We start from the raw sequence: 18248 nt of genomic DNA, 5'->3' as shown, positions 1-18248 counted from the left end.
AGGCTCACCTGCAGCTCTATGCAGACGATTCCACGATAAGTCCTTTTTAGCCGAATGGTGACATGGACGATCACTACGACAGGAAAAGCAAGGAAGTGGCAGTCAATCGCAGGCAAAGCCATGACGCAGTTATAAAACAGTGAGAGGGTGGGGCAGGGACAGGTAGTGGCCAGCTCACTGACTTGTTGCCAAGTGCTTCAACAAAGTACAAACCTATCCAACCGTTACTAAAAAAAATGTCTTAACTCTTTGCAAGCAAGCATGTGGAAGTGACCGCTGACAAATTCATTGACTCACTTTAAATCCACCTTTCGCTCCAGGACACACACACACACACACACACACAACACACACTGCTTCCGTTTCTTTTGTTTACAATGACAACTCCCTCAAACATTACTGCTCTCGAAGTTGATTAAAGCCAAATCAGAGGAACTGTCTCCTCAGCCTTAAAACATCAGACGTGATTGACTTTGATATCCACAGTAAGAGGAAGGACAAAATCCCCACAGTCTTTACAAGTCCTTATCAGGCTTCAGATGCACCAGGCTAAGCCATTTTTTTTCAGTCTGGGCTGTTTGTGTGTGTGTGTGTGTGTGTGTGTGCTGGAGGCTTTGTTTGTGTGTTTGTGTGTGTGTGTGTGTGTGTGTGTGTGTGTGTGTGTGTGTGTGCTGAAGGCTTTGTTTGTGTGTGCATGTGAGTGTTTTTGCTCTGTAGTCACAGTGACGGCTCTGATCAGAGGGCCTGTCTGTCCGTAGGTGTCTGGTTCCTCCGCCTGGCTGGCTCAACCCAACCCCGTCAGTTTTCTTTTTTCGGGTTGTTTGTTGCTTGTGTGCCACTGGACCTGTTGTGTAATGCTTATGAAAGATTTAAAGGGACAGGAGGCCTTTAGAGAGTGGACGACGGCGGCGGAATCAGGAAGGAACTGTGACGCACTCTGGGGGAAACCCATCGAGCCTTAATATCTTCGCAGTGGTTATTGTTTACAGGGAAATGGTAATAAAATACCACAGGTTAAATTGCTGAGCGAGAAGACAGTGGTAACACAAAGTTTTAGGCACATGCTATCAGGTCAAAATACAACCTAGAGGTCAGAAAATAAAATGTATTACAAAATGATCTGGTGGCTGAGAAGCTTGAATAGTTTAGGTCTGTCTCTCGGACTGTAACTTTAAGGCCGTGTGTTGACGTGTAGTGTTCCCATACTGGTAGATCAAGGAAGGCCACACTGACCACAGGAGTTTAAACCCCTTAAACAATTGGGAAAAAAATGTTTGTTGCATCCTGCACAAAAGGGAACAGTGTTCTACTCTCTTATCTCTAGCACATTTGCACAAAAAGAATGTGAGAATAATGTCACATTACTTACAAAAGAGTGATGACACTGTACAACTTTTAAGTGTTCTTGTATTTTGACATAGATAGATCTATGGGAGAAAGAGAAAACACAACTAAGACTGAAGCTGTGCAACAACATACGAAGCTGTTCTGTGTTAAAAAAGAAGAAAGAAATTAAAACATAAGAAATTATGCTCAGCGCTCAACAGGTTGTCCCTTCTTCTGCGAGAACCGGTAAAATTGTGCCATGTTTCTTTTATGTTTGCAGTTGTAGGGATGTGCGCGTTTAGTCGCCTAAATAACTAAACATCGCCACCCTTGCCAGTCCGCAAAAGAATTACTAGTCGGTAAAATGAATTAGCATTTTTATAAGTTGGCCCTCTATGATGGTCAAATGTTGTGCTCAAACTGCAATGCAGCCGAAGCTGTAGTCACGGACTGGCTGTAGCTCCAGTTAACAGGCCTGCTCTCCCTGCTCTACTACCAAGATGTAAACAACACAATGACCGGATAGCATCACATAGGAGCAGCGCCGTTTGTCAGAATTTTGATCTTGAAAATGGAGATAAAATGAATGTAGACTGTGTAAAGTAATATGTAGCCACATTTAGCATGGGCATGAGGATGGGCAGAGGGCTGGTGGTACTAGCACTGCTAACATTAGCTACACTCTGCAGGTAAAATTAGATTTTGTTTGGCAGACTATTTTAAATGAATAGGGCCAAATGTGGCTGTTTTCTGAGTGTGTTATTACCTTTAGACTAGTCATTTAGTCTGAATTCAAATTTCTGTCTAACAAACAAGGAAATGAGTTGCCTAGGAACATCCCTAATTTATGGTTACTTGGAAAACTCTGTTCCCTCCCCATGTCCAGCTCACAAAACAGTGGTGTGTCATCTGCACTTGAAATCAAACTATTTTATCATTATGTGAACAGCCCCAATGAATCTACAAACCATTCAGGAGGTTCAAGACTGGTTCTGTAAAGACCTCACGTTAAACGTTAGCGTGGGCCGAAACTTAAAACTGACTACAAAGGCCGAGCAAGATTCCTTTCCCAATCTAGGGAGAAAGCAAGTTAGAGGTATATCGTCCAAAAACTCCCGTGGTCTGAGCCAGGCCTAACCAAGCTTAGCGGAGTTTTAAGAAAATAACCCACAACGTCGTAAAGGGACTTCGGGTACACCGACTTCAGTGCCAATGTCAACAATCATCTTTTCATTACAATGATCTTTACAAATGGAAATGCAGAGGCAGCTACAGTTCACGCTATGTTGTACCATCAGCACATCTTGAAAGGAGAGCTAGAGGAAAAGAGAAAGAGCGAGCGAGAGAGAGAGAGAGAGAGAGAGAAGCTGACTGTGGAAGCTGGAGCTGCAATGCAGACCACAGGCAGCCACATTTTCTCTTGCATCATATCAGGCAAGTGACATCTTTCAGGTGTTGTACTTTCAGCGTAGAGAACGAGAACATCTGTCACGTCTTGGGACTTGTTTCCTTCATGCAGTGGTCAGCCTCATTACAGGTATGAGCTAGCGTCAGGCATGCATGCATGCTCGGCAGAAGATGCTGAGCAGCTCTCTGTCACCCTGATGGTTCAGGGTGAACAGGAAGGTCTAGAAAAAATTCTCGCTAGGAAAGTGCGGTTCTTTTAAAAAATGTTATTGAAAGGGACGGATACGTCTCGGGCAAGTCGTGGGGAAATTCCTGACTGTAATTTGGTGTGAATTCTTGCAAGGAAAGTGCGGCCATGTTGATTGGTATAAATTCTGTTAATAAATTCTGACAAACTACTGGTGCAACCAAGACTCTTTACGATAAAGCCTTAGAGACAATATCTCTGATAGGGTTGTCCAAATGTTAAGTACATCCCTACTTTTGATGCCACGTGTGTCAAAAACAAAACAATCTGCAATATTTTAATGATTGATATTATCAATAACAGTACTGAGGCTTTAAAAAAAAACTACAAATCAGTCAAATATTTTAACCAAAAGCTGTTGCAAGAGAAAGAGAGTCCTGCTAAATTGCACTAAAACAGATATTTGTGCAATTTAGACGGTGTACAGGTGTTTTACTGCTAATTAAAAACCAGAAATGATCTAATATTGCATGACTAGGACTTAAAAAGGTATCGATATTGTTTGAATTTTACTGGAATCGTATCAAAGTTAAAAAAAATCTGCTGTAGCTACAACCCTAGTCTCTATTTTCTCAGCCCCTTGGTGCACACATTCACAGCTTTTCTTGGAAAACTTTGAGAGAATCTGCCAGACGTATACAGTATCTCTGAAACAAAGCATCACAAAGGCCTGAGGTTGACCCACTGCAGTGTAGGAGGCAAGTATTTTCATGAAATGTCCCCATCAGCTCGACCATAAACGTATAAAAAAACAACAACACACCTTACCAAGAGGAACAGACATTCCTTTCGAAAACAAACCCCATTCATCACTTGCAAATGCTCAAACCTACTAACGAAACAAATGTCAGCGTCTTTTACCAACCCACGCCCACGTCAACGTCATAGCACTCTTGTATCCATGGAAAGGGTTTCGGTGACCGCAGAAGCTTTGTATGTCAGAGACCAGTGCTTCTAAACCAATCAGATGTTGAACTCCAGCTGCTTGCTTGTACAAAGCCAATAAAGAACTGCTGTGCAGCTTGGGGAGCGCCACCCATCCAATGAGAGACCAGCTTTGGCACGACATCCTGTGATGCAGCAGCTTTAGGAAGTCCAGTGCAAGTGAACTGGAGAGAAGCCAAACAAGAGTCACCAAGAGAGCAAGGTAAACAACTTCCCTCTCTCTTTCCCCCCTCTCCTTCCTCTTTTCTCTCTGATCCTGAGCCATGACATTTACCCCCTTCTCCTTGCTCCCTTTTCTCCAAGAGACAAAAGATAAACAGATAGAGACAGACACGAGCTGTGTACTGGTTGAGGAAGAAGTCCAGCCCAGAAGTGTCTGCGTCACCCTATCTGGCCCTCCTAACTACGCAGAGACAAATGTATCTTGGGAAGAGTTACGCCAAATCCCATCGGCCCTGGAGGATGAAAAACAAATCACATGACTAACGTGCCAGCGGCCACAGACACCGAGCTTCATCTGTTTGTGTGATAAAAACATACAGCTGGATGCTAACACCAGTCTATCTCCATGCTCTCTCTTCCCTTTAACTCCACCTAGAGTCAGCCACAACAGTAGGCCGGCAGTCGACTGCTCCCAACACAATCACAAGAATGTACACATGTAGCAACGTATAAAAGGTATCCACCTCTTCCCTGAATCGGCCATCCTTTGCTGCATCTCCCATACGATGGCGTATTTAAGGTATCGGACTGTTTCATTATAGGTCAGCCGCACCTTCCATGATTGTATTCACATATCTGCACACACGTAATCATCCGTCTTCCTTTAAGATGGCAAACACCGATCGGTCAAATTCTCCGATAATTTTCTCTGCTGAACCCGTTCCCGAGCCCCAGCTTCACTGTGATATTCACAACCCTCCAGAATATTCTTTTTTGTTAACCCCTTTGCCGCACCTTCTGCCCACCCCGAAAACACACACACCTTTACAATCCGATCAAAACAACACCCGGAGAAACTCCACATCTCCAGGATCCATGTTGAAACTCTCCAACGTCAGCTTACACACACGCAGCGCACACACACACACACACACACACACACAAACAAACACACGCACATATATATAAAAGCGACAGGCAGAGCAGATCAAAAACTACCGAGGAGGACGAGATGGGAGAAAGCGAGGTTCGAGGTTGTCCGAAACCATTGTGTCCACTTCAGGTGGAAAACTCGATGACTCTGAGCTTCTGTTATCTCGGCTTCTGTTTCTCCTGACATGAAAAAGTGACGTAGCAACTAATCCAAAATCTCTCTCCCTCTCTCTCTCTCTCTCTGACTTGCTCTCCCTCCCTCTCTGTATCTTCCTCTTCCTCTCTCTCTCCCTATTTCTGCTTGCCTCTGAAAAAAACACACGCACTCTTTATTTTCATCTTGTTGCAACAGCAGAACTGCTATTAAGACTGCTACTTCGATCTAACACACATACACAGAGACAGCGCAGACTATTGTGCACATGCACGCACAGCCGTGCATGATCACGTTGCCCCCCCCACCCCCCCTCCTTTCCTTCCCCAGTGTGACGCAGCACTTAATTCTCTGTGCTTTTATACCACTGTTATGGCTACACACAACACAACTACTTGATCAAGCTGAGCCAGAAAACAAAACTCGCTAGCTGCTACACAGGGCAAGTGAGCATGAGCAGACTACAGTTAAAGGGACCCTACCACCAATGGCTCCCTGTCCCCTCACTCTGTGACGCCGCTGTGTCCCCATTTCCCCCCGTGTCCCCTTATAATTGGGTCTCTCTCTTTCTCTCTCTCTCTCTCTCTCTCTCGGCTGCTCTGCTCTCAGCTAGAGACACACTCATGCTCCTACGTCTGTGAGGCTGAGCTGACTGAGTCTCCTTGATCACCTGACAACCCACTGGTTTTAAAGGCACATCCCCAGCTTGTGTATCAGTTGCATAAGTGCTTACATAGTGTTTTGGCTTTTTTTAAATACCGTCTTTGAATGCGATTGCACCTAGCTCTGAATCTGCAGGAAAAAGGGAAACGTTTCAGGATGGTTTGCTTTTTTGATTTAGATGGACGATGTTTAAAAACATAAAGCTTGATGCGATTGACAAACCACACATTGTTAGTTATCAAGAATATATGCCAACCACATGTTTGTACTTCCTCTTTCAGTTCGTGGCACTTCCTACCACAACTCGGCCATAAGGGAAAGGCAGGAAACTGTTTTATCCTCTTTTTTAAACTCTTATCCAGAATCTTTAATCCTTTAGCATCATAGGAAGATTAAACGTATGTCGCTCTAAAGTAATATAATAGACTGCAATAAATCTAACACAGGGATAAAGCAGTTTCTTGTGTCTCTGTCTTATAAATAGTCTCTTTTGGTTCAGTCAAACGCGAGTACAGTTTATTTTAAGAATGTAGCTCTTTGTAGATTCATCTCATTGTTCACATACCTTGATCAGATGATTCTTCAACTGTTATGTAATTCAGACAATGGAGCTGTGGGGAGAGATAAAGGAATGAAAAAAAAACCCTTCTTAGAGTGCAAAACCAAAGAATAAAGCCCCCAAAAATCAACAAGCGATGACAGATCTCTCTTGACTTAGGACATGAGTTTCAGTCAAAACAAATGTGACATTGGACACTAGACGTTGGCTGACCTGTGAAGCGTTATGAGCCGTGTGAATGCTACAGCGGCCGTCTCGAGGATAATGCTGCGAACTCCATCTAGCAGAGAGAAGGGAGGAAAGGGACGCTCAGTGTGGGCACCGTGGTAACAGTATTAACAGAAACAGGCACAGATTTCACTCGGCTCTTTAAAGTACAAGTTCTAAAAAATGACAGGTCTCAAAAATCAACAATTAGAACTTGCTGGGAGAAATGTACGTCCGGTGTTTGAATATTTGTGGGTGTATTTAAAAATCTAATTTGCATACAACGTCCAGAGGGGGTGCAAAGAGGAACAAGCTGTCTGGTTTATGAGCTCATGTGTTCTCAACAAGGCCATGCTTATTCGGTCTGTCTACATCTCTAAAGCAAAGAGTCTCTTTTATGTGCTAAGCTGAAATAAAAAAGCTTTGCCTCAGCTAAAAGAAAAAAAGGTAAACAAAGTTTTTGTATTGTTCGGCTCACTGCTGCTGCACTTTCTTATTATAGATAAACGTGACAAGTGTCTTCATACACTTCATGGAGGAATGCTTCCACAGGGGACGGCATTTATTGCAACTCTGATAACTTTTGGCCAGAACTCAAGTGTTGAACTGTATTCAACTATGTTTGAGAATATCTTCCATGCTGCAATGCGGCCTCACTGACCACCTGAACCCTGCACTTTTATATCACATATTTCAAAAGGCATGCTTGAGCTATTAAAGCACAAAGTCATAACCACTATTGAGAAGTGTTAGAAATGTTTATTATACTTCATTTACAGGTGTCGATTTTCATTCGAGATTTCATGTTGTTGTAAATTTTTTCTTGCCTGCAGCGTTCAAAGCTCGTGTTGTCCTAATTTCCCTCCGGGGGCCGAGGGGATATGGAGCCCTTTAGCTCCACCTTACAAGAGTGAGAGAGGATGAGCATCGGTAAAAGAATCAGCTTTCACCCTCCGGCTATATGGCGAATGTAAGGGATCTGAGGGATCAGAGCATGTTTGCTCTGAGCACCCTGGTAGATGCTGAGAGTATCGATTTGAGGACTGAGATCTGTGTGCTCTGCTGGGATAAAGATGCCCTTGGTCTATATGTGCATCCTGTTCAAGATTACTACAGGAACAGCAAGAAACAGGAATTCTAGTAGAGCACTTCACTGTGGTTGGTGCTATTTTTCCTGCGAGGACGATTGTATACATGAATTCCTCACAGTATTACTCTGCCAGTACAAATCAAGGAGCCATCTATAAATAAAAATGCTCTTAAATCTGTGATACAGTTTCTCTTTTAACTGCACAGATCATGCATACTAACAGAACAGACAAATACAAAGAACTGATTTGCATCCGTCAAAGTCATTTTAGATGTCCAACATGCAACTCAAAATTGTGTTTTGGGTTTCAAAATGTACTCAAAAAGAGCGTTTCTGCTACGTGCAGTGTGAGAGCGACCCCTCGGCAGGCGCCACAGGCAGATACAAGAACCATCTAGACATCATCAATCTTCTCCCTGATGGTCTAGTTTGCTTTTTTAGGTCACAAAGAAGCACCAGTATTCATTTCAGTTTCATAACCAGCTAAAAAAGTCCTCAAGGTAATTTTAAGGAATCTAAAAACAAATATGAAACAGATGTTTTTTAATTTGTTGTGTCTCTTTTATGAAAGGTTAGGAACTTTTCATTTCGATTTGTTCTTAAACCTTTTAGAAAAATGGTTGACTAAGGGCCAGTTTCCAAAGGACAGCTTGGCAGCGTGTAGTTATTTTATCAGTGTTACATTATCAATGCAGCTGTGTGAGCCATATCTCCACCCTCTTGTGGCCACAGGACGTTACTGCATTGAAGTCGAGTCGAGAGAAAACTGTTTTTCTTATTGTTAAACCTGGTTTTATATATTATGTTACCTACATTTGTGTTCATTTGACCTTTAATATCAAATCATTTATCATACCATTTGAGGTTTTACTTTACTTTAGTTCAAAATATGGGTTGCCCTTAAATAGTTTATGCATTATTCTCTGTATTAATTTAGAAGTTTTTAGATTACTAGTTAATGTATTATGATAATGTACCTGTGATTGATCCATCTTGGTTAATATTTTTCCAATTGTTACCAGATAAACCGGTTTAAACTATTGCAAAAAAAGAAGAAAATATTAGACTCCTAAAAATAAACGAAGAGCTAAAGCAGCAGTCTACATGTTCTCAATATTTTATTATTTGTAATTTAATCCCTAATTAATATTTATTTGTTGTTTTCATAGCACAACAAAAAGAGGGAGGGGCTTTATATTGGCCAGATTCTTACACTACTAATATTTCAAATAAATTATGTATTTAATACGTCTTATATAATAAAGTCTGTAAGTGGCATCATTATATATATTTGTGTGTTTTGACAGCTTGTAGCCTCTAATGAGAACAGGAGTGTTTACTGTGACAGTGGTTTGTGTTTACACTGAAGGAGACCTGCTGCAGCTTTAATGATACATCCAAGAGCTGCTCCTTCCTGTCTGCTATTTATGCTCCTCATCCACTGTGGACACTGTGTTTAATTTTAGCCATGTCATCTATCAGCCATGCCTGTTCCACTTCCTCAACCGTAATCTCTCCCTTGGAAAGCTGCCACGTCAGCTCCATTCATATTGTTTTTGGCCTTAATGGGAATACTGGGCAGAGTTCCTTCATGGACCCCCACAAACATTTAGTTAAAAAAAAAAAAAAGTTATTACCTTTTAATTGTACTTTATTGAAAGTAAACAGAGAAACATGGTTCTGTTATTACCAGTTTTTTTTTTTTACTTACCACTCAGGCAAAAAGCAAACAGGCCGTCTCTGGGGGACGTTGTCGTCTGATCAGGCGTCACGCACTGTGTGATAAAAGAGAAATCTCTGAGAGCTTCGTCCTGGGCAGTTCCTGAGAAAATTCCCGGGAATTATGATGAGACTTGTAGAGCATGCACGCACACAATGAGAAGCAGTCACTGTTACCAGACTACGAGACATGTGACCTTTGTACAGATATAACACTTTGATGCTGTGCAATTGTAAAATTCAATTATTTTTGCTGTAAAGTGCAGTTAAAAGCAGACACACTCTGAACTGTAACAATGCTAATTTGCAGCGGGCCAATTAAGTTCTGCGTTTTTATGAATGACTTACATCAACAGTTAGCAGCTGCACTGTTTAGAAACGTGTCCTGGATGTTTATTAAGTGAAATGCACAAGCTCTTACCTTGCACTGAGAGTTGAAAGCAATCCTTGTTTCACTCTGTGAGAAGAGAAATGGTAAAAATGTGTCTGGGAGGAAAGCAATTTCAGCTTCAAAGCTTAATTGTGTTGTTGGGTTCTATTCTTTGATACATTCATTTCCCTTGAGCTCATTCAACCCACAGTTGCAGAACTTTATTTCTTACTCGTCAGCTGACTGCAGACATTTTGGGGAGGGGGGGGGGTTGACTTGAAGGGATATCAGATCATTGTTTCCAAAGAGCATCAAGATGGATGGTAGCCGTCGTCCTGTCATGAAAGTTTAGGAGACAAAGAGTATGAAAATGCATTTTCATTTACATATGCAAATACTGCGTCGCCCACGCTCCAGTTTTGCATCAATACTTCCCACTCTTGCATCCGTCTCATTCCCATAACACTATTACTGGTGTCTTCATTCAGAACAAGATGGTATGACTGCAGAAATACGCCATCCTGTGTTAGATCCGGGTATTGCTTCAGGAGGGTTTGTTTACATCAGGAATAAAAAGTGCGTATGACATAGAACCCTCTGGATGGATGGAGCTGAGTCAAAACACTGGCACAGCAGGTGTACGCACTTAAGTTCACCTTCACAAAGAATCAACAACAGTTTTTCTTTAAAGAAACTAATTGAAGGATTTCTATTTCTGCAAACGCACATTGAGAGGAAAAAAAAACAACATTACATAATTTCAACTCTGGGTTCTTTTTTTTTTTTTTTTACCATAAAGAGTTATTAAATAAAGTTATTACTAATGCATTTTCCTTTTAATTGCTATATTTTAAATCAAATCAAGCTCGTCTGGAAGAGCCATAACAAACACTTGACACTTAGAATGCTAAACACAGAAAACTCTGACAGCTGCAATAATAACAACATCAAGAAGCTTATAATAAAAATGTCCTGTAAAAGTTGCAAGAACATTTAGTATTCTTTCAATGATTTGAACTTACAATATTAAATTAAAAATCATCTACATAAAAAAAACTTACAATAAACTTCATATCCTCCTATATTAAAGATATATACAAACTAAGTCAACAATTAGTAAGTCTAAAGTGCTGATAAAAGAGTCCACTGAACAAAAACAACATCTACCTCATCAATAACATGACTACGCAGTACCTCATGGATGCTCAGAGCCTTCAGACCTCTCACTCCGTAGGTAAATTCAAGTGCGCAACATCCTCCTGCAGCAGCAAGCATCCAGCACACCTCTCGTCTCCATCCCGGCGTGCTCCTCTCTGAACAGAAAACACGAGCAACACATATGCGCTCAGGCATGTTTTATAAGACAACATCTGAGACTCAAATACCTTGCCTTATTTCCGGGTAACGTTTGAAACTGCGCACGACATCATATTAAACAAACCGCGGGCCGAATTCTTATTCGCCTTTTGTAAGATTTATTTTTATATAACTGTTGGAGATAAACAAGCTATGAAGGAATGAAGCATGGGGAATTTAATATCCTACAATCATTGTATTAGAAAGAAAAAGAAGTAGCATGTTACTTCACGTTAATTAAAAAACAATCTACCACCAACAATAGACGCACTTTAACCTATAGCCATACATGGAGGATGGTGTATGGTTCATTGGAGCAGGCTGGATGTAAATAAACAGATTCTGTAGGAAAGGGAGAAAACTTACCCAGAGCATCTCATTCGCTGCAACACGTTAGGTGATTTTGTTTTGACTCCTTCGTCATCATCTCTGAATCCTCCTGTTTACCTCCAACTTCTTCTTCTTCTTCAAATTGACGGTGGTCCTCCGAAATGATGAAAACCCCTGTCCATCGACATTTTTCGCAGCAACACAAACAGGCCACGCCCAGCCGCACACACCCCCGTTTGCTGATTGGACGTCCCTCCGAAAGGGCTACACGGGATCACGTGCTTTTGACGCATGTTTACAAATAGGCGCAGAGCGGGAAGAGAGTGCAAACGAGACAAGAGGATTCACTGCTCTCCGGTTTTCGTTGGTTTTCCGTTTTATTTTTCACTCTTTTTTCTCCATTGCACCGACCACATACAAGTTTTTAAACATATAGTCAACAAATATGCGTTTTTACTGATAACTAGTAGGTAATTAAAGGCCAGAGAAGTGCTATTTTTTTTCGAATTTGCCTTGTGTAGACTACAAGGCGAGGGCAGCTCACTCGTTCTTCTAGAATATATATATTTTTTAAATGATTTCATTAGTTTTCAATCACTGCTGAATTATAATCACTCTTTGAATGAACAAAAATGCCGTAGCTGTTGTTTTTAAAGGTCCTGAAACGTCAAAATAACGGAAAAGTAAAACATTACGGTGTAACATCTTGATGCGGAAGTTCGTGGCGTCCTTGTTAACACCCATTTACGTTTGTGATTATAAAATATGCCTGAGGGTTTGTTATTTCACATTTTCTTGTACAGGCCTAGTAGCAAGAAAATTCATTAACTGTTGGACTATTTTTGTTGTTCAAAACGTGATTCTCCATTCTTTAAACACAGCTCTAACTTCCTGATAACTAAATGTAGGATGTTAAAAATGTTTTATTTGCATAATATAGGCCTATAGATAGATAGATAGATCCTTTATTGAGCCCGAGGGAAATTAAAAAAAGGGTTACATAGGCTACATTTGCAACCACAAGGCCTCTGCATTTGAATTTTGAAGATTAAAAGCACTGGTTTCAAATGTGCTCTTCAAAGTGAGTCTTTATAACAAGTAACTTTAAAGAAGCTTTCCAAGAAAGTTCAGGGAAGCGATCAGTAACTCAGCTGTTTATCAGGACTGCAAGTGTTGAAATGAACATGACAGTATCCATCTCTGATAGACATGTGTTGCTAAGGAACATTTTTTTAAATGACTTAATACAAACAAAACGAAAACAATGTTAAACTATTTATTATCTACTATTAAGTGTCTCAAACTGTTAATGTGTAAATTTGATTAAATGGATTGTAAAACCATTTGGCCTCTGTTGCATAATTAGTCTATTTAAGTTAACAATATACTCTGAAAGTATGTTTTTAAGATTCTTTTACATACCAATAACACAACTCCAATATCTCAAATCATAGTGACAGTTTTTATTTTCTTTAAAAATTAGATGAGAGCGATGAGATTCAACTTTATTGTCATTACACATATACAAGTATAGAGTAACGAAATGAGGTTTGGCATCTCACCAGAAGTGCAATCAGCAGAAAGTGCAAGAATCTGTGCTATCAAAGTCAAAGTCAAAGTCAAAGTCAACTTTATTGTCAATTTTAAAATATGCCAGACATACAGTGGAATCGAAATTGCGTTTGTCTCCGACCCGCGGTGCAATACAACCAAAATGAGGTAAAAAGGTAAAATAAAATAAATTCTAAATTGTGCAAAATGGTAAATAAAATACAATTTTAAGAAAAAGTAAACTTGTGCAATATGTGCAGTGTACATTAAACTGATTGTACTTTTGAGATGTTAGCTTCAGAGTTATTATACTACAAGTAATTACAAAATTTACAGATATAGACTAAAAAAAAGTGAATTATTGGGTATATATGGCTGGATTAATGGGATGCTATAAATATAAATAAATGCTATAAATATAAGTATATTCTTCAGATTATAATATACAGATGAAGGTGCAGTGAGCATGCTATACTAGATTACAGATAATATACAGAATATTGACATATTTTACAGGTCGATAACTTATAATATCATATTCATCTTTACTGTTTAATTTAATGAATGTTTGTAAAGTATTTAGCCGTGGATATTTGGCCCCAGTTGGCCTATTAGAGGTCAGGTTGCTCCTGATGTAGGGAGGTTGTAGTCCTACTCAGGTTCATGTCCTACCCATCGCTCCCTTACTACCCGTCAGTCCTGACTCTCCCCTCCCCATTTCCTCCTCTAATCCACTGTCCTTCACAAATAAAATGCATAAAAGCCCTATAATAAATCTTGACATTTTCTTTTTTTTCCCGGTTGTTAATTTACTGTTTTTGCTGTTACAATGCAACAGGAACTAATGAATTCAGTTTGCCTCACCTTTTATCTATTTTAATCTGACTTACAATGACTGTCATCATCACATTTATGTAGTTTTTTGTAACTTTCAGGTTTTAGTTTATGAGAAAAGGAGCCATTGGAATTCCTCCTCCATCAGGTTTAAAGTTTGACTTTTTTTAGTTTCTCCCAAAGCCACAGCAGGGGGCATCCTAACCCAACATGATCACTTTCAAACTTCTTGTTCCTCTGTGTTGCTCACTCTTTATAAACCTCTGTTGTTGTTTTTTATCCAGGCTGATGTTAATCACTTGCAGAATGTTGTGTATGTAGCCTACTTGTTTCTAAGGTTGTTAAATACACTTTCCATTTGATGTTTCTTGAGAGTTATAAAAGCCCTTTCATCGCCTGATATTCCACACTTGCACTGTGTTTTTTAATGGTGCATTTTAGTAATTAAATCAGCTTTTGTTAATTATTACTACTTTGTAATAATCTGCACAGTCTTCAGTTTACTGCAGGGTGTTATGTCCCCTCTGTGGACAGTTGAATCACTGGAAAAAAAAAAAAACAGATTGAAAATGCCTTCCAGATTGTTTCCCCTCGACAGATGTTTGGAATAAATGACAGCAAAGAGAAATGTGCAAGAAACAGACGGGAAGTCGATTCAAGTGTCCGTTGTTATTTGTCTTTTGTGTGTCTATAGAGACAAAGTATTAGATCACATCATTGCAGTTTGTATTCTTCTCTCATTTGTAGTTCTGTTGCTCTTCTAATGCAGCAATGTCCCTTCATTTCGCAATGTAACAAATTCCAAAAAGATGCTACAGAGCAATAAAAATTGTTTATAATACTCCTGATTAGAGTGAAAAAAAGAATAAATATACAAGTGATGCCTCAAGCTGCACATGCATGAGATCAACGTATGATTTATAAGCACTATAAAAGTCTTTATAGTGACTTTAATCATGGCTGAAAGTGTAAACTGTCGTTTAAAAAAACTCTGACTGGCCTTCAACACAGCTGTCAGATGGAACCTTTACATGGAGGATGTGTCTGGTCCCTCCCTCGTGTGTGCACATTAGTCATTGGGGCCCCATATTTGTCTTACTGTGGACCCCTCCCTTAATGTGGATCCCAGATTTAAAACTGCATAGTACATCTCCCATGATGCTTTTTTTTTTTTTTTTTTTCAAAGTATGTGCAAGTATATGGAGTTTCTCCCCCGTGTGTGTGTGTGTGTGTGAGAGAGATTCTGGGGGGATGTCCACGTCTAGTGTGGGTGGATGCAAACCGCTGCTTTCATGCAAGGGTGTTGCATGAGAAAAAAAAACAACTCTTTCACTGCTGCCAAGTTGTCAGAAACATAAATCCTCAAGTTCAAGTGGAGTACACTTCTGTAACTTCCTCTAATCACTTTCAGAGAGCCACTCAAACGGTTCACAAACCTAATCAGCTGATTGATTTTTGTGAGAGAGAAAAGAAAAATTCCATTTGAAATAGCTAGTGTTGTGGGGGTTTTTTTCAATAAAGGTTAATTGTACCGTGGTTATTTTTGGCATGTCATCCACTTTGATCAAGAGATATTTAGTCATCTTGTGCACAGAATCAGACTTTTTCCCCCCCTGTTGAACCATCCTGCCTGGATACAGTTTGTGATGCAGCATATGTTAAATCATGCATGGTCATTTCTTTTGTTGATATGCAGATCATGCTAGTGAGATTAATTGGTCCAGTGCAATTATTTCCAAGACTGTTTTGTTTACTATCTTCCACAGTAACAGATCATAAACAGATTTGTGTATTAACTTCTTATCCTGGAAAGAGCTGAGCGTGCAGTCTGTTTTTTTTTTTACATTTCCATGACAAGATGCTTTCCGATTTAAAAACAACAATCAAATCAAATTTTATTATAATTTTCCAAAGTTTAAAGGTTTTGCTAGAGTTTGTGTTTCGACATAAATAACTGTTGAGTTTATTAGCAGCTTAGTCGTCTTTTAGTGTAATTAAATCAATCAGTTCTCTCTGTGGAGGTGTTTTCATGTTATTTTCGGTCAGAAACTATCACATAGTGTGTTGTTATTGTCTGGTATTAGCTAACAAAACAAAGGTACTCCTGTCGCGTCCATGTTGCTTTTCCGACTTGCAACAGGAACGCAGTTAACTCGGGTGTGACGTCATTCCCAGTTCCGACTTCCGAGTTCCGAGGTAAATGGACCGCAGTAGTTTAACTTTACTTTAAACGCTTTAATTTATTATACAAAGATGTGCTTTTTGGTTTTTATGATTTCTGCAACTCGGAACTAAAACAGTACCATATTATTAATCTTTTTATTATTTTGGCCAAATTTCATATCCATAAAAGTAAATTTGCAAACAGAAAACCTATTTTCAAACATTATTTTAATGAGCTGTACATAAAAACCATCCAGCACTCTGAGAACCCCAAGGCCCTGAAGACTCTTGAATATTGTATTTATTTTAATTGTGTGAACTGAAGACCCTTCCATTTCTACCCTTCACTATGTTTTTACCTATAGTTTTCATCTATGGTTTTTACTTGTCTTTGTCAACCCCTGGCATGTTCTTTTGTTTGTTAATCTAACTTTGTAACATTGTCTGTGTTTACAATAAAGTTATTAAAAAAAAATAAAAAATAAAAATAATAAATGGAACGAAGCATAACTCACGAGGACACCTTCCTGGAAGTCACTAACTAACATGGTCACTTGTTAAACCGAAACACCTGTTGTTATCCAACATAGTGTTTTTGCGGGATTCATTTTATAGCCTCGTGTATTAGCTGACAAGCTGTTCATGGAGGTGGTTACCAATGTTAATTTACCTGCGATGTAAGACAAAGTATAGGTGGTTTAAAAGTAGGCTACTTACCACCGGGCTAAAGGCCTCAAAAACTTTGTGTCCATAGAAAATATAGTCTGAGTATTGCTCGCAAGAAGGAATAAGATGCAATTGTTTCCTCAAAACGTTTTGGCGGGCAGCCATCTTGGTTTTGGTTTTGAAGCAGCAATTACGATAACGCCTTTTCTACCATTTAGCTCAACTCAGGTGGTTAGATAGGTATTTAAAAATGGTGGAAATACCTTCATTGAAATGTGGGTGTTGTCCAGTGGCTCTGTAAAACAACCTTTTTTTTCTGATTGTGATAAAAATAGAGGGGAGTTTATATTAAGTGCATCTGTCTTTTACTATTTACAATTCTACAATTCACTTAGCAGACTCTTTTATCCAAAGCGACGTACATCAGAGAGTAAGTGCAACACAAGCAAGGATCTAGAAAAAAGGGAACAATGTCAGTAAGAGCAAACGATCAGCTTTGAGTCTGATTGGACACACAGGTGCTGACAGGAAGTGACCAGAGGCAAAGCACAACATTGAGGGCAGTTCTTGAGAGCTCTAATCAGTATAGAAACCATCTTATAAGTCGTCGTTATCAAACAAAAACCATCGTCATTACCATCATCATCATCAATAATATGGAGACCATCATCATTAAGTTAGTAGGTATTCATGAAAGAGCTGGGTCTTTAGCTTTTTCTTAAAGGTGCAGAGGGACTCTGCAGATCACATGGAGTTTGGAAGTTTAGCTTGCTTTCTTTTTTTCAGTGGCATATTATGAAAGATATATTCATTTTGTTATTTTTGAGACATTTTGAAAATGTTTCTAGTGTAGAGGCATTTAATCAGAACCTGGGTCTCCTGACTCTCCATGTATTTGATTGCATTATGCAAACATTTCAGAAATCAAAATAACCTACCAACACTTAACTGCTCTTGGAATAACTTGTAAATAGCCTACAGTAGCCTCACGTAATCGTTTTTAGGAGAGGGAAACTTGTGAACAGAGATAACTTTGTTACCTTAGAGAGGTCATGCTGTCATCGTCAAAGTTTTCCAGCCGTTATGCTATCAACACTTTTCATGATTTTCCAGAGAGGAAGGAAGTCAGTAAACATTCCTTTTTTTTATTTTTTTCCTGGAATAGGAAACTCTGTCAGATGAGAGACATTATGCAACAGACGCTTATGAGTAGAAGATTTTTCGAATCCTTTAATTTGCAGAAACAAAGACTTGAAAAACTCTCTCTGTGATACCTGTTACCTCTTCATGAACCTGAAAGGTCATCACAGCTTAGTTTTCATCACAGGCTCATTCTGAAGACCACACCCTCTGACCTCAGGGTCCCAGTCGGTCTCTTGTGTGCTCTCCTTTACCTCCCACCCTTCCAATCCACCCAATATTATCTTACCATCAACCAGTTTAGAAGGGGCGTGCTTTGGCATGGAGAAGGAAAACATGACGTATTTGGCAGCTGTAACTACGCTGAGGGGGGAGACACCCCACAGTAAAAACAGCCAGCTGAGTTTTGTTCGTAATCCCAGATTC

The 18248-nt window shown here is 39.6% G+C and overlaps 1 long non-coding RNA gene across 2 annotated transcripts; it reads right to left on the bottom strand.

Annotated features, from left to right (window-relative positions):
- Positions 1–6011: 6011 nt before the first annotated feature.
- LOC132990104 (uncharacterized) lies at positions 6012–11648 on the bottom strand. Of its 2 annotated transcripts, XR_009675961.1 has the most exons (4): positions 11505–11648; positions 9405–11095; positions 6610–6676; positions 6012–6448 (listed from the first exon to the last, which is right to left on the bottom strand). It is a non-coding gene; the product is annotated as an uncharacterized LOC132990104 (long non-coding RNA). The 2 variants fall into 2 exon arrangements; XR_009675962.1 differs by lacking the exons at positions 6012–6448; positions 6610–6676 and having other exon boundaries at positions 9332–11095.
- Positions 11649–18248: the final 6600 nt, after the last annotated feature.

The sequence above is a fragment of the Labrus mixtus genome, chromosome 15 (assembly GCF_963584025.1).
Source record: "Labrus mixtus chromosome 15, fLabMix1.1, whole genome shotgun sequence".
NCBI classification, from domain to species: Eukaryota; Metazoa; Chordata; class Actinopteri; order Labriformes; family Labridae; genus Labrus; species Labrus mixtus.
This window is presented reverse-complemented; position numbering and strand designations above follow the sequence as displayed.